The 15,308-nt window shown below is 47.8% G+C and overlaps 1 protein-coding gene across 2 annotated transcripts in view; it reads right to left on the bottom strand.

Moving 5' to 3' along the window:
- CHKA (choline kinase alpha) overlaps positions 1–15,302 on the bottom strand; it is a 51,360-nt gene extending 36,058 nt beyond the window's left edge. For both annotated transcript variants that reach the window (XM_046643290.1, XM_046643291.1), the window contains exon 1: positions 15,177–15,302. The gene's annotated coding sequence lies outside the window, so the exon portion shown is untranslated. The remainder of the gene's footprint in view (positions 1–15,176) is intronic.
- Positions 15,303–15,308: the final 6 nt, after the last annotated feature.

Genomic DNA, 15,308 nt, shown 5'->3' with positions numbered 1-15,308 from the left:
GAATCCCAGAGAATGACAGGGACCCAGGAGAGCTCTGTGCAGCACAGTGAATGGGGGAAAATCCCTTTAAACCCAGTTCTTCTATGATCCAAAATTTCCACTATTTTCCCATAATTACCAGGTTAAAATCCTGGAGCGATACCTAAACCCCCTCCTCCAGGACTTTCCACTTGAAATACAGTTCCAAAATCCACCCCTTCCACGCCAATGTAGTAAACATTTCTCAACCGATTTTGACAAGCAGCCTTTTCAAAAACCTTGCAACATTAACCAGTTCTTGGAGCTTTCGGAGGAAATGACAGACCTTCCACTCTGACTACCAAAGACGAGCCAGAAGTTACAGAGGTCACTTAAACAGGAAAGAAATAGCCTTGGGGCCAAGTCGCCTGCCTGGGTTGGAAATGGTCAGGTACAGAGGAAGGTGAGTTCATGCAGGGACTGGAGTTCAATGAAGGAGCACGCTATCCTACACAAGGAGGAACGACGGACAAGAGGCTCATCTGTAGCAGACTTCAGAGTCCCTAAATCCTGTCCTCATCTAGTCAATAAATCTTAAGGAACTATTACATAAGCAAAGCACGACGCCGGAAGCTATGGTAACCCAAAACTGAAGTATGCTCTGGCCCCAGCCTTCGAGAAACTTCCGCTGTAATGAAGACAGCAGACATCAGCTTTCTAGCATGAAGTTCCCCAGTCACAGGAGCCAGCTGCCTCTTTCACGGTCCCATCCACAAACAGTCGGTCCAGGCAAGCTACGCTCCCACAGAGAGGCTCAAATAGAGAGCTAATTCACATCCCCAGGTGCCCAATGGGACACGGATCGTGAGCACACGCTGGCAAGCCCTGCCAAGAAACACAGACCAAGAGAAACGGCTAATTCGCGTGGAGAGGAGAGAGAACGGGGGAAGTTTTGACCTGGAGGTTGGTTAATGTTGCTATATTAAGGTCAGCGGAACCATTTGAAAGTCCTGCTCCTGACAGACACTCTCCTCCCTGCCCTGGAAAGAGAACCTGGGCTGTCTTCAGGCAGCAGTGTGCCCAGCAGCAAGATTCCACTTACCAGCTGCCTTCACAGCTAGGGGTGCCCGTGCGACCAAGTGCTGGCAAAGAAATGCAAAAGCAGGTGTTTGTGGGACTTTGGGGAAATCAATGTAAGACACGCTGTGCTCCCCCTTCCTTCCCAGTCCTCCTCAGGAGAAGGTGCGTCAACTGCTAACCTCCTGTCCCCGAGCTCTAGACCCACCCTTCGGTTTTCTGTTGTGATGCTGGGCTGGCACTCGCCTCTTACCGCCCTCCTTTATCAATTACTCCCAGCAAGGTCCTGCCAGCGGGGCAGCGGAGGGAGGCTGCAAGGAGGAGGAGGAGGGGGACGGTGGGTTTGCCGGCTGTTCCTGTCCGCGTCCTACAGCAGCAACGCGGCAGCCCAGCGACGGCAGCTGTTCCAGTCCCCACTTCTTTGGGGAACCCCAGAACCAGCCTCATGGAGCCCTCTCAGGGGCACCAGCCCAGAGCACCCAGCTCCACAGGGGCACTTCTCAAGTTCGAGATGCCAGGACTGCCAACCAGTGCCCTCTCCCCAGAGGTCAGGGTCCCAGCTCCGGGGGCCCCTCCCTGAGCTTCCAGGTTCCCATAACCCCAATCTTCCCTCGCCTTCCCCAGCCACAGCGCTGGGGCTGCTTCTGCAGTTCTTACTTTAACCGTTCTTGCGCTCCCTTTCGCTCTCCCACTTCTCCGGCACCTGCTCACCCAGTTCCTTCCACTAAATTCTCTATGTTGAAATACCTAGTGTGGTTTCCATTTTCTTGCCAGGGATTTTACTGGCACACACGGCCAGAGCATAAGCAGCTTCTCAGACTGTGAGAATAAGGGCCACATCCTAGGAACGGCAGAGCGCTGAGCTGACGGAGCCCGCATCCCCATTAGCCCGTGGAGTGCCACACCTGCCTGGCACGGCGACTTCTGGACCTCTTTAACACCAGAGGGAAAGAAATGTCTGGGCCATTTAAGTCACTGTTACTCTGGGCTTTTCTGTTATAAGCGGCCAAACCTGGTACTAAGTGATACAGCTTATCACTGCATCCACCTACTCATGTCCTTCCAATCTGGAAACTCCTCCCCACCCTTCTCTGCCATCTAAAAACTGCCCACTGTTTAAGACCAAGTTCAAAGTCCAACTTGAAGGAAGTTCTGCTGTCTTCTGCACTAGCTCGGTGAAGGCAGGGGCAATGCCTACTTCCACCCGCAAGGCCCGTGGCCCCTGATGGTGGATGCTCAACAGACTTTCTGAAAATGACAATACCCAGCAGCACTTCTGTCCCCGTCCCCCTTCTCCAAAGTCCTCCCGGTTATGTTTGATGAGTGCCTGTCTGACATTGTTCTCTAACAGCTTTGGTGGCTTAGTCTTGGCTCCCTAATCAGACTGGCAGCTCCTAAGGGACAGTCTCACCTCCTGGGGGAAGGCGACAGCAAAGAGAAAGACCACTGGCTTCAGAGCCCGGGAGCCAGGGATTCAGACCCCGATTCGGCCACTTAGTAGCTGTGTAATCCTGAGCACCTCGTTGAACCTCTCTGACCCTCAAGTTCCCTCCTCTGTTCAAGACTAGTACTAATTCAGGCATTGTAACAGCCGGGTCACAGAGCCCTGGTGCTGCGGCATTCTGAGTACGCGGCAAGGATGAGCTCATTTCACCCTCCCAATAATCCACAGGGTGGAGGCTGGTATTGCCTCCATTTCACAGATGGGGAAATCGCGGCACACGGCGAGGAAGTAGCTGAGCCAGGATCCAAATGCAGGTGTCTGGCTCCAGAGTCCTTGCTTTTAACTCCGATGCCGTGAGAGACGAGACAAAGCACGAGAGCACCACGTGCCATGCGGAGTAGGTGCTGTGATCACCCCAAAGTCAACCACGAGAGCCCTCGATCAGGACTAGTCTGGGGGCCGGCCCCGCGGCCTAGTGGTTAAGTTCGCGCGCTCCGCTTCGGCGGCCCAGGGTTTTGCCGGTTCGGATCCTGGGCGCGGACATGGCAACGCTCATCAGGCCATGTTGAGGTGGCGTCCCACATGCCACAACTAGAAGGACCTACAACTAAAAATACACAACTATGTACTGGGGTGGGGGGGCATCTGGGGCGATAAAGCAGGAAAAAAAAAAGAAGATCGGCAACAGTTGTTAGCTCAGGTGCCAATCTTTAAGGAAAAAAAAAAAGGACTAGTCTGCACAAAGTTGCACAAAACCAACGTCTCTGCTTGCTACGGCTGCTGGAACAGATGGCCACAAACTTGGTGGGTTAAAATAAGACAGATTCCCTTACAGTTCTGGAGTTCAGATGCCAGAAAATAGGTCTCATGGGGTAAAATCAAGGTGTCACCAGGGCTGTACATCGAGAGGATACACCACATTCCAGGAGACACACACAGAATAACTAGAAACAGGGCCCACGGAGCTAAAGGGCTTCGAAGAACAGAGGTTACCAGGGAGGAAGGAGGAGTGAGCACGGAACGGGCACAGAGGGTCAGTCTGGAAGACGAAAACATTCAACGTGAGCATATCTGAGGCCACTAAGCTGGACGCTTAGAAGTGGTTAAAATGGTAAATTTTACGCTGTATATATTTTCCCACAATTTTTTAAAAAAAGAATGAAGTACTGATCCATGCTACAACATGGATGAACCTTAAAAACATTACACTAAGTGAAAGAAGTCAGCCACAAAAGACCACAAATGATATGATTCCATTCACATGAAATGTCCACAACAAGGAAATCTACAGAGACAGAAACTAGACGAGTGGGTGCCTAGGGCAGCAGAGGGGTCCTGGGGGTCCTGGGCGGGAGGGGGCTAAAGGGACAGGGTTTAAGCCACAGAGACCTAATGCACAGGATAATGAATATAGACAATTACTATAGTTGTACTGTAATTATGTAATATAAATACAGCAACATCGGCAACCATATTACAATCTATAAACGAACCAGAGTAACACGCCGTACACCTTAAACTTAATGTTACACGTCAAGTTTATTCAATAAAAAATAAATCAAAGGGACACGGTTTCCTTCTGTGATGATGAAAATGTTCTAAATTGATAGTGGTGACGGTTGTACCCACCTGTGGACCCACTAAAAAGCACTGACTCGCACACTTCAAATGGGTGAACTGTAGGGTGTGTTAACTACAGCTCAACAAAGCTGTTTCCAAAAGAAGAAAAATCACTTTTTTCCTATGTAAAGATTTTTTCTTAACCAATTCAAAAACTGGAACGTGCTTCTACAGAAACAAAGTCTCCCGGATGTAAATAAAGTCCTATTGAAGAATATTTTTAATAGCTGATTTAAAAGATAAGCAATCACGAGTATCTGGCAACCGCTGTGAGAGTAGGGACTTATTTCCCCAGAGGCGAATGAGCTGTCCAGCCCAGGGAGGAGGAACAGAAAGGCAGGGAGCCCAAGGCCCGGCTCTGCCCAAAGGGAGCGCGAAGCAGATGGAAGGTGTGGAGACGGAAGGAGCCGCGTACCCTGCACCCTTCTTCTCGACTTCTGGGAATCGCCCGGTCGCATCCAGTCACAGCCAGCACAGGCTTCCAGCTACCCAGCAACAGGACAGGCACGACACCAGTGAAAAGCCTCGTTTTCCTTCCCGTCACATACTCTTGAAAGCTCGGCCCAGAGCAAGAGCAAACAGACGGAGCACTGTTCCACGTTGCGTAACCCCCTGCTAAGTTCAGCCCTGGCCTCCTACAGAAGGCAGGCAGGCCGGCTCGGCCAGACGCGAGGCGCGACCTGGACGTCCTTCACTTCTTCCATTGGGCCTCTGTTGCGCAATCAGCTCTAGTGGATGGAAGTGGACCATCGATTATTTTTTAGTGACAGTCAAAATAAATGAAAGAAGGTCACTGTCACAGATGACCCAGACTGGGAGAAACCACCTAGAAAAAAGCCAGTTACCAACAAACCAAACAATAGGACTAGGAACAGGAAGATAGGTTGGGAAGATATGCCACAGAAACGGCAGCAAAAACACGACAGCGCAACGTACCGCATCACGTGTCAAGAACAGCCTCGAAGCAAAACCCCAGGAATTCTCAAGGATTTCAAAGGAGTTTGAAACGACGAACTTTTTACCATCTGGTAGAAGAGCTTTATAATAAACATACACGTCATAATTAAATTTAGGAGGCACGAGACACTCGTGTAAGCAGAATCAAATAAAATGAAAATAACATTTATTTCACGTTCAACACATGTCAGCAACGCTTGGCAGGCAGGAGGCTGAAAAAGGTAGAAGTCGCTGCTGGCGGGCATTCCAACCAGAACCTTCCTGGTCTGGCGGAGCGGGCATCAGTAGTCTCCACCACACGGGCTCGAAAACAAGACAAAGGGACACCGTGCGGAATAAAGAGCCTCCTGCATAGAGACTGTTAATCGGATATGAAAATAATCGTTCCGATTTCTCTTGATACACAGCTAGTCAAGAAATTAACTTACAATTAAGAAGAACTTGACTCATCAAACGACAGCGCACACAGAACATCAAGGATATCTGAAAAAACACGCAAAAAACAAAACAAAGAGCAAACCCCACACTGAAGAACCCAACAGCTAACCGGTTTACATGCTAAAGAAAATGAGCAGTGAGAAAGGAGCCAGCAACAGCTCAGCCACCTTTGAGCTCTGCCTCTGCACAAGAGACCGGGAACTGAGGGGACCCACGCATGTTTTCAGAATTTCAACTCAGTTTTACCAGTTTCGCCGAAGCAACTAAAGCAGGCTGCTTGGAACGTGTGTTAAATTGTTTGACTTTCGGATTTTAGAATCCATGTTCCAAAAAATCACGTTCGTATGAATCTCAAAGACCCAAAAAATAAAAAAAAAATAACCAGTTACCCAAATTCTGTCTTTCGAACATAACCACTTTGAACATTTTGGTATATTTTTTTTTGTCATTTTCCTAAGCTCCTTCTTCCTACTTCCTTCTTTTTAGTAAAATTGGGATTATATGGAATATATGGTGCGATAATGTTCCTTTACCACTTACGAGCATTTTCCATCAATTCAGCATTAAAAACATGATTTCTAATCAGGCATAGAATTTCATCTTAGGGGCCAGCTCCGTGGCCGAGTGGTTGAGTTCACGCACTCCGCTGCAGCGGGCCATGGTTCAGATCCTGAGGGCGCACATGGCACCGCTCGTCAGGCCACGTTGAGGCGGCGTCCCACATCCCACAACTAGAAGGACCTGCAACTAAGATATACAACTGTGTACAGGGGGGGTTTGGGGAGATAAAGCAGGAAAAAAAAAAAAAAAAAAAAGATTGGCAACAGTTGTGAGCCCAGGTGCCAATCTTTAAAAAAAAGAATTTCATCTTAAAGATGCAGAATGGTATACCAACCGCCTACTGCTAGATCCTGTGTTTTCCCTTACTTTTCACTTCTATACGTAACTCTGTATCACACATACCTGTATGTCAATCTGTATGCACAATCTGATGAGATCCTTTAGTTAAAGCCGGGTTTTCTGGGTCAAAGGGCATTAACATCGTAAAATTTCTTGATGCCAAAATGTCCTAAAAAAGAGCTGTAGGGGTTCACCCTTCGCCCATCGGTGTCCAAACTCCCATCTCATATCTCCATTGACTTGTGTTTTTTAATCAATGAAAACTTGATGTATCAAAAATAATTTTTAAAAACATTAAATTGCTAGTGAAGATCATTTTTTTAATGCTTCGAGGTAACCAGTTTAACTCTACAATATACATAAAATTAACAAATGGCATGAAATACTTTAAAGTTAAAACATTGTTGCAAAGGAAATCACTCTAAGTACATCAACATGGAAAAAATGTCCAAATAAACAACAAAACACGCTGGAGTCAGCCGCCTTATCTCAGCGCATTTCTTGAGGACATGCCTTAGCAATTCCATGCTAAGTCGCTTCTTCCCAAAGTGGTAATTGCACTGCATACAATTCATCACTGAGAGGAGAAAAGAAAATTGGAAAATGTAAACTAGCAGATAATCTAAAAGTTTAGTTGACCCAGAAATAGATCAATGGCACTGTGTCACTGCAGGCAACTTATCGATTAACAACTCATTTTAAAAGAACCTTGGCAAACTCCACAAAGTCATTTCAAAGCAAAAACCACGCCACAAAACTAAGATCAGGCGTCTGATGCTACTTCCTCTCAGAGCTCCGAACAGCAAGAAATATCATCGCGCCTTCTGAATGTGGAAGGTCTTCTTGGAAGAGAAGCCTAGACAATACAGGTTCCGCTCAGTCAGATACGAACCAAAATGTTCCAAACATGCAGGATTACGAATCCTCTTATACGTGAAGTATTCTGTTACAAGTACACCTTATCACAAAAATGTTCTGATGCTTCTGCACTTAACACGAAATACACAGCTTCTAAAAGAATTCAAAATTCTGATCTAAAGAGCTTATTTCAGAATAAAACAGATTTTTTTTTTAAGGAAGATTAGCCCTGAGCTAACATCTGCTGCCAATCCTCCTTTGTTTGCTGAGGAAGACTGGCCCTGAGCTAACATCCGTACCCATCTTCCTCTACTTTTTTTTTTTTAAATATGTGGGATGCCTGCCACAGCATGGAGTGCCAAGTGGTGCCATGTCCGCACCCAGGATCCAAACCGGCGAACCCTGGGACGCCGAAGCAGAACGTGCGCACTTAACCGCTGCCCTAAAATAGAATTGTAACACCCATTCAGAATGAGCATTTTTAAGTGTATACTTTGGCGGCATTAAGTGTATTCACACTGTTGTGCTACTAAGACCACCCTCCATCTCCATAGTTCTTTTTACTTGTAAAACTGAAACTCTGGCCCCATTAAACACTCCATCCCCCCTCCCTCGGGCCCTGGAACCACCAGTCTACTGTGTCTCTGAATCTGACTACTCCAGGGACCCCACAGGAGTCAACTCACACAAGATTTGTCCTTTTGTGACCGGCTTATTTCACTTAGTATAATGTCCTCAAGGTTCACCCATCTTGTAGCATGCATGTGTCAGAAACTCTTCCTTGGTGAGGAAGATTAGCCCTGAGCTCAACTTGCAACAATCATGGCTCAGGTGGAAAATAAAACAACACTTGAGTGAAATGAGAGCATCCATTGGCAGTAATCAGGAACAGGGCCTCACCGCCCAGCCTGGAGACAGAGCTGGGAGAAGCGCCTTCCATCCCCAGAACGCTGGCTCCACACCAGCAGCTGTGCGACCTTGAGCAAGGTACCCAAGGCCTCTAAGCCTGCCTCCGCACCAGATGATAATGCAGCGGCATCTGAGAGGGGTTTCTCTGGGTTCCATGAGATGTCAGCTGCTCAGCAGCAGCACCAATTGCAAAGCAAAGGTTAATTTTTAAGAGCTTGCCGGGCGGATGAAGAAAGCTGGTCTTTAGCCCTCTCCTCCAGGCTTGCTCACCCTCAGCTCTGTTGACATCCGGGGCCCGATAACTCTCTCAGGGCAGGAGGAGGCCGTCGTGGGCACTGGAAGATGTTTACTTCAGTGTCCCTGCCCTCTCCCGACTCGATACCACCAACCGTGACAACCAAAAATGTATCCACGAAATACAAGGATGTACACCTGAAATGTACATAATGTCATAATGCAATGTGACCTCAATTTTAAAAAATGTATCCAGACATTACCAAATGTCCCTCAGAAAGTGTTCCTAAAATACCCATTTCAAGCCACTATCCTCGGCATCCTTGGAACACAGACGTCTCCGTCTGCTCTTCCCACCTGGAAGGTCCTTCCACCGGTCAGAGTTCAGGGGGTCGCCGCTTTCTCCACACAGTGCTCCACATCCCCTCCAGCTCCCAGTGACCTCCCAGGCCTGACATCTTCATGTTTCATCTTCAGCCTCCGGGCTACTGTGATACTCAACAAAAGGAGCACAGGGCACGGTGAGATGTGTAAATGGTACGAAAGACGCGAGCATTACAAGCTCACTGTGGATGCGAGGTAGACCCATGGAAAGCTCAAGATGAGGGCTGTCCTAGTGCAGCCCAAGAGCCTGGGCTTGCTGATGGGGACATGAGGAGGGCAGCGAGGCCGGCTGCCAGGCCTCCACCGCACGGGAAAACCAGGAAGGAGAACGAGAGCAGCAGTACCGCAGCCGGACAAGCCAAGAGACAGACTGAAAAAGAAACTCCCGGAACAAATAAGCTATCATAGCAAGGCTGCAGGATACAAAGGCAATATACAAAAGTCCATCGCTTTCCTACATACCAGCAATGAACAAGTTCAAATTAAAAATATATCGCCATTTACACTGGCAACCAAAAACGGAAACACTTAGATATAAATCTAAGAAAATATGTACAGGATCTCTATGAGGAAAACCACACAAGTCTAATAAAAGATATCAAAGAAGAACTAAGTAAATGGAAAGACAGTCCACGTTTATGGAGCGGGAGACTCAAGATTGTCAAGACGTCAGTTCTTCTCTACTTGATCTGTAACCAAAACCCCAGCAAGTTATTTTGTGAACATAAGCAAACGGACTCTAAAGTTCACACAGAGAGGCAAAGTCCCAGAAGAGCCAACACAACAGTGAAGGAAAAGAACAAAGCTGGAGGACTGACGCTCCCTGACTTCAGGACTCACGGTGAGGGCCGGCCCCGGGGCCGAGTGGGTAAGTTCGCGCGCTCGGCTTTGGCGGCCCAGGGTTTCACCGGTTCGGATCCTGGGCGCGGACCTAGCACTGCTCATCAGGCCACGCTGAGGCGGCATCCCACACAGCAGAACTAGAATACACAACTATGTACTGGGGAGCTTTGGGGAGAAAAAGAAAAAAATAAAAGACTTACTATAAAGCCACAGTAAACGAGACAGTGTGGTATTGGCAAAGAACAGACAAATAGATCAATGGAATAGAATGGAGAGCCCAGAAACAGATCCCCATAAATATAGTCCACTAACCTTGACAAAAAGGAATGGCAATTTAGGGCCGGCCCAGTGGTGCAGCGGTTAAGTTCGCATGTTCCGCTTCTCCGCGGCCCGGGGTTCGCCAGTTTGGATTCCAGGTGCAGACATGACACCACCTGGCAAACGCCATGCTGTGGTAGGCGTCCCATGTATAAAGTAGAGGAAGATGGGCACGGATGTTAGCTCAGGGCCAGTCTTCCTCAGCAAAAAGAGGAGGATTGGCGGCAGATGTTAGCTCAGGGCTAATCTTCCTCAAAAAAAATATTTAATTTAAAAAATAAAACAACAATGAGATAGCACCACACACCTATTAGATGGGCCAAAATCCAGAACACTGTCAACACCAAATGCTGATGAGGATCTGGAACAGCAGGAACTCGCATTCATTGCTGGTGGCAATGCAAAATGGTACAGCCACTTTAGAAGACAGTTTGGCAAATTCTTACAAAACTAAACATGCTCCTACCATACGATCCAGCAGTCACACTCCTTGGTATTTACCCAAAAGACTTGAAAACTTAAGTCCACACAAAAAGCTGCACATGGACGTTTAGAGCAGCTTTCTTCATCATTATCAAAACTTGGAAGCAATCAAGACGTCCTTCAGGGGCTGGCCCCGTGGCCGAGGGGTTAAGTTCGCGCGCTCCGCTGCAGGTGGCCCAGTGTTTCGTTGGTTCGAATCCTGGGCGCGGACATGGCACTGCTCGTCAAACCACGCTGAGGCAGCGTCCCACGTGCTACAACTAGAAGGACCCACAACGAAGAATATACAACTATGTACCGGGGGGCTTTGGGGAGAAAAAGGAAAAAAGATAAATTAAAAAACCTTAAAAAAAAAAAATGAACCTCTTAAGAAAAAAAGACGTCCTTCAGTAGGTAAACAGATGAACGGTGGTCCATCCAGACAACAGATTCAGTGCGAAAACAAAATATGCCATCAAGCCATCAAAAGACATGGAGGAAAGCTAAAGACATTTAGAAGTGAAAGAAGCCAAATGGAAAAGGCCACATACTGTCTGATTCCAATTATATGACATTCTAGAAAAGGCAAAACCATGGGGACAGCCAAAGCCTCAGGAGTACAGGGGAGCAAGGGGTGAACAGGCAGAGGACAGGGGACTTGTAGGGCAGCGAAACTACAGTCATGCGTCCCTTAACGACGAGGACATGTTCTGAGACTGTGACACGAGGCCACTTCGTTGCTGTGCGAACATCCCAAAATGCACTTACACAATCCTAGATGCAGAGCCTACGACACACCCAGGCTGCACGGCACTAGTCTTACGGGACCAGCTTCGTGTGAGCAGTCTGCTGTATGACGGAAACATTCCGTGCTGCGTGACTTATTCTGGAGGCTACTACAATGGTGGATACCCGTCATACATTTGTCCAAACCTAAAGAATGCACAACACCAAGAGAAAATTCTACTGGAAACTCTGGACTTTGGGTAATAATGATGTCTCACTCTAGGTTCACGGATGGTAATAAACACACCACTGGGGGGCGAGGCGGGGGGGCATTATATGAGAACTCTCTGTACTTTCTGCTCAATTTGGCTGTGAACATAAAACTGCTCTAAAGAAACTAAGCTTCTTAATTTTCTTAAAAAAGAAGGAAGGCTACTTAAGGGGCTAACTTTTCCTAGGAAACAGTAAAAAACAAAGTGTAATCGAAACTTCATCTTGAAAAACGAAACTGAAAATTATTTACAGTCTTAGAGGTAACAATTTAGGTTACAAATACAACTACGCACATAAAAAGGAAATCAAGTAGGGAGTTTTGGCACAACTTTCCCCCAAAATTTTATGATGTCACCGTAAAACGCAATTCACTCCCTACTTGATGTTTACTGCATAATTCTGCAAATATGTCTCAGAACCTTGCCAGTCTTTTCGAGGGCTTCTGTCTTTGGACATTTAAATGATTCTACTCTGAAGGGCTGGGTGCTATCACCCTCCCCACCAATTTTCATCTGTCAGTGGGTCTCCCTGTGGGAGGCAATCCGTCAACCGATGTGTGTGAAACTTGAACAGTTCTCAAACATGTCTTTCATCAAACTTCATGAAATCTTGAATCTTTTGTAAGATTTGCAATTCCAGTTCATGAATGATCGTGACTTTTATCAATGAGCAACGAGAGTGGTCATAGCAAACCCTTGACCTGACAGGCATGGACAGAAGCCGGTGTGCGTTAGCTGTGATGGCTGGGCATGGAGAAAATTTTCAAGAGGTCAGTTCATTCATGACAATTTGCATGTTATAATTTTCATCTTTCTTTATATCACTCATAGCTTGAGGGGCTCAGGCAAACAAAAGTCTGATTACAAAGACTCCTGTCATCACACTAGGAAGATAGGAAACAGGCCAATTTAAAGTAAAATCCAGCACCTCCCGTGAGTCAGGCCCTATTCTATTGCTGGAGATACAAAGATGAACATGACATGCCTTCTAGGAATTCAATCTAACAAGAGAGTCAAATGAATAAACACACACACAGTGAGTGTCGCGGTATGAAGGTGTGTATGTATGAAGGGCTATGGAAGAGACAGAAATGAGGACGAAATTAATGCTGTCTGGTTCCCTCTGTGTTAGGCCTTGAAGGAGGAATTTTAAAAGCAGACACCAGACTGCCAAGCAGAGAGTGTGGGAGCAAAGAAAGGCCTGGAGGCTGAAAACACAAAGCTCATTCAGGAAACGCAGGGTCCAGCGTGACTAGCTCACTGTTAGTGGCTGCTGGTTAGGGGGGAGGAGTGATTTTAAAACAGTAACAAGAAAAGAACCACTCTAAAAAGGGAGGCTGGGCCCAAGTTTCAAGCATGCAAACAAGTTTGGAGTTTATTCTCTAGCTCCGGGAAGCCACAGTAAACTTTGAAACAAAGGACTAACGATATTTGAGAACTACCTGGCAACTGCATATAAAATGGATTAGAGTGAGGATCACGAAGCTGGGGGATACCCAAAGCTCCTGTTACAGGGTCTAAGCAAGGACAGCGGACCTGGACTCCTGGCCTCGGGAGCAACAAAGGGAGCAGACAGTAGGTGTGGACGCAAAAGAAGCTCCACAGGTCCTAGCTGCCACTGCGTGCAGAGGAGGGCATTCTGGGTAATGCAAAGAGTTAGAGACGATCCTGGGGCTCCCGCCAGCTGCTGCTAAGAACTCAAAGAGGGAAAGCAGGAGCAGCATATTCCAGGATTCTGAGGGGCAAAGGGTTAAATAAATGTGGGATGCACTGGGATCTGATAAACCGCTGCAGGTGGACCCACACTCAGCAAAAAGCTGGGGCTGGAGAATCGGGTCGGGAAGGACCAGTAACGTGACAGCTGGAGCCGCAGGAAACGCAGTGCCTATGGGGGGCCACGGAATTTCAACCAAAGGGAGGCTCTTACACTACTTTGAATTGCCTCTTTTTGCCCTTTTTTTTACGCTAGGCATCACCCACTTCCCCATGTCCTAAATCACCTCTTTTCTCCTGATTAAATTCATTCCATAACCACATTCTATTCCAGAAAATAGGACTGAGATGCAATGTATACCATACAACGTTATTTTAAAAGGTCCTCCAAACCAAAAGGAAAGCTGTCTTCCAAGACAACTAACTCCCGGAGAAAAGGGACAAAACATCCTCAATGCTTTTAGAAGGACGAGTTTGAGCAAAACATAAAGGTTTAACTGATGAGTGACATTTCCTGGAAAAGGGCCACAAAAATGTCTTAAGGCTGCATCCAGGGTGCCCGGACGTTTTCCGAGACAACAGGGGAGAGCCCTGGAGCAGGAGGGGGCTGCCAGACACCTGGGAAGTCAGGCTCCGACGTCAGCACAGAGCCACTGACCTGGAGCAAGTCACTCCCCCTCCAGGTTCTCCATTTTACGGCCCGGTGATTAGCCAGTCTAGATCATTCTCTATCACTATTCTCACTGAGAATCTTCACGCCTGACTAGATGTGATAATTTTGAACAGAGTTTCATTTTTAAAAAAAGTTTCGTTAGGCAATTCAGGCATTAAACACCTTTGGTTTTCTTTTCTCTGCTTCCTGGCTTTTGCCCCTCCCTGCTCACAAGGATTTCTGTAGGACAGCGCAGAGGCACAAAAAGGCAGAGAAGTTGAGTTAACGGTGCTGTATTTGCAGCTCTGGTGAAAGACGGGGCACGGAAAAGGAAATCAAGTGACTAAAATTGGATTTGGGGATTATCGGTGGCAGCGAGCCAACCAGTTTCTAGAAACAGTCATGGCTCGACTAACGAACGAGAGGGATACCTTCTGAGAAATGCCTCATCAGGTGATGTCGTTGTGCGAACATCCTAGTGTTCACTTACACACCTAGATGGTAGAGCCTACGACACACCTGGGCCGTATGGTGCTACTCTTACAGGACCACCTTCATATATGTGGTCTGTCATTGACCGGAATGTCGTCCCCGGGCACATCACTGTACTGCACGCAGCCTGGTCAGCCAGTTACAAGAAAACTAGCAGAAAAAGACACATTTTAAAGGTCTAAATAGAAAGATGCAGGCTAAATGGTAAATGGTTATCTCATGGGAACAGGGTGGCAACAAAAATCAAGGGAGTCTTTGTTTTCCTGTTAAGTCTGAATGCACAGACATACACGTTTTGTAATTTACATTTACGGTTAAAAATTTTTAAGCTTAAAAAAAAGGGGGAAAAAAATCTTCCCACCTTACTCTTGGTTATTCCCGGAGCCACACCTCCTAACTTTGGCTACTAATACACCTACATGTCTGGACAGCGTTGGTGGGGAACGAGCAAAGGTCGTCCCTGTACCACTGACAAATGACTCCTGCAGAGGGAAAAAATAATCAAATCGTGGACTCATGGAACTCCACGCAAAAGTTATAAGCGATTTTCTTTTAAAGCCACAGCACCCCGCCTTCATTCAAGGCCTTAAAGCGCAAAGGGACTCTCTAGATAGATTTTAAGCTTCTGGACGCAACTTATTTTGGGACTGATCGGTACTGTTCTCCTTGGAAGAGACCCGTTTTCCCATGACTGTCTCAACAGCCCGCCTGCTGGAAGGTCTTGGGCGGTCGCGGGGCCCGTTTCGCGGGATCTGGCTTGGATTTCACAAGGGTTCGGGAGAGGTGGCTTTTCCCCCGGCCCGGTTCCCCGCCCCGGCCCGCAGGCCCCGCCCCCGGCCCGGGCCCGCAGCCCCCGCCAGCGTCACCTGACCCGCCAGCGGCTGGCGGCGCCCGCCCGCCCCGGAGCGCCGCCACCGACCTGATGACACTGATGTGAAACTGGTCCTCGCGAAGGCCCCGCCAGGCGCCGGGCAGGAACTCCTTGCACCACAGATAGGCCCTGCGCCGCGTGCGGGGCTCGGGCTGCTCGTCGGCCGGGGGCGGCGGGGGC

This window comes from Equus quagga, chromosome 17 (genome assembly GCF_021613505.1).
Source record: "Equus quagga isolate Etosha38 chromosome 17, UCLA_HA_Equagga_1.0, whole genome shotgun sequence".
Classification (NCBI taxonomy): Eukaryota; Metazoa; Chordata; class Mammalia; order Perissodactyla; family Equidae; genus Equus; species Equus quagga.
The sequence above is the reverse complement of the archived record's forward strand: the minus strand, read 5'-3'. Positions and strand labels throughout refer to the sequence as shown.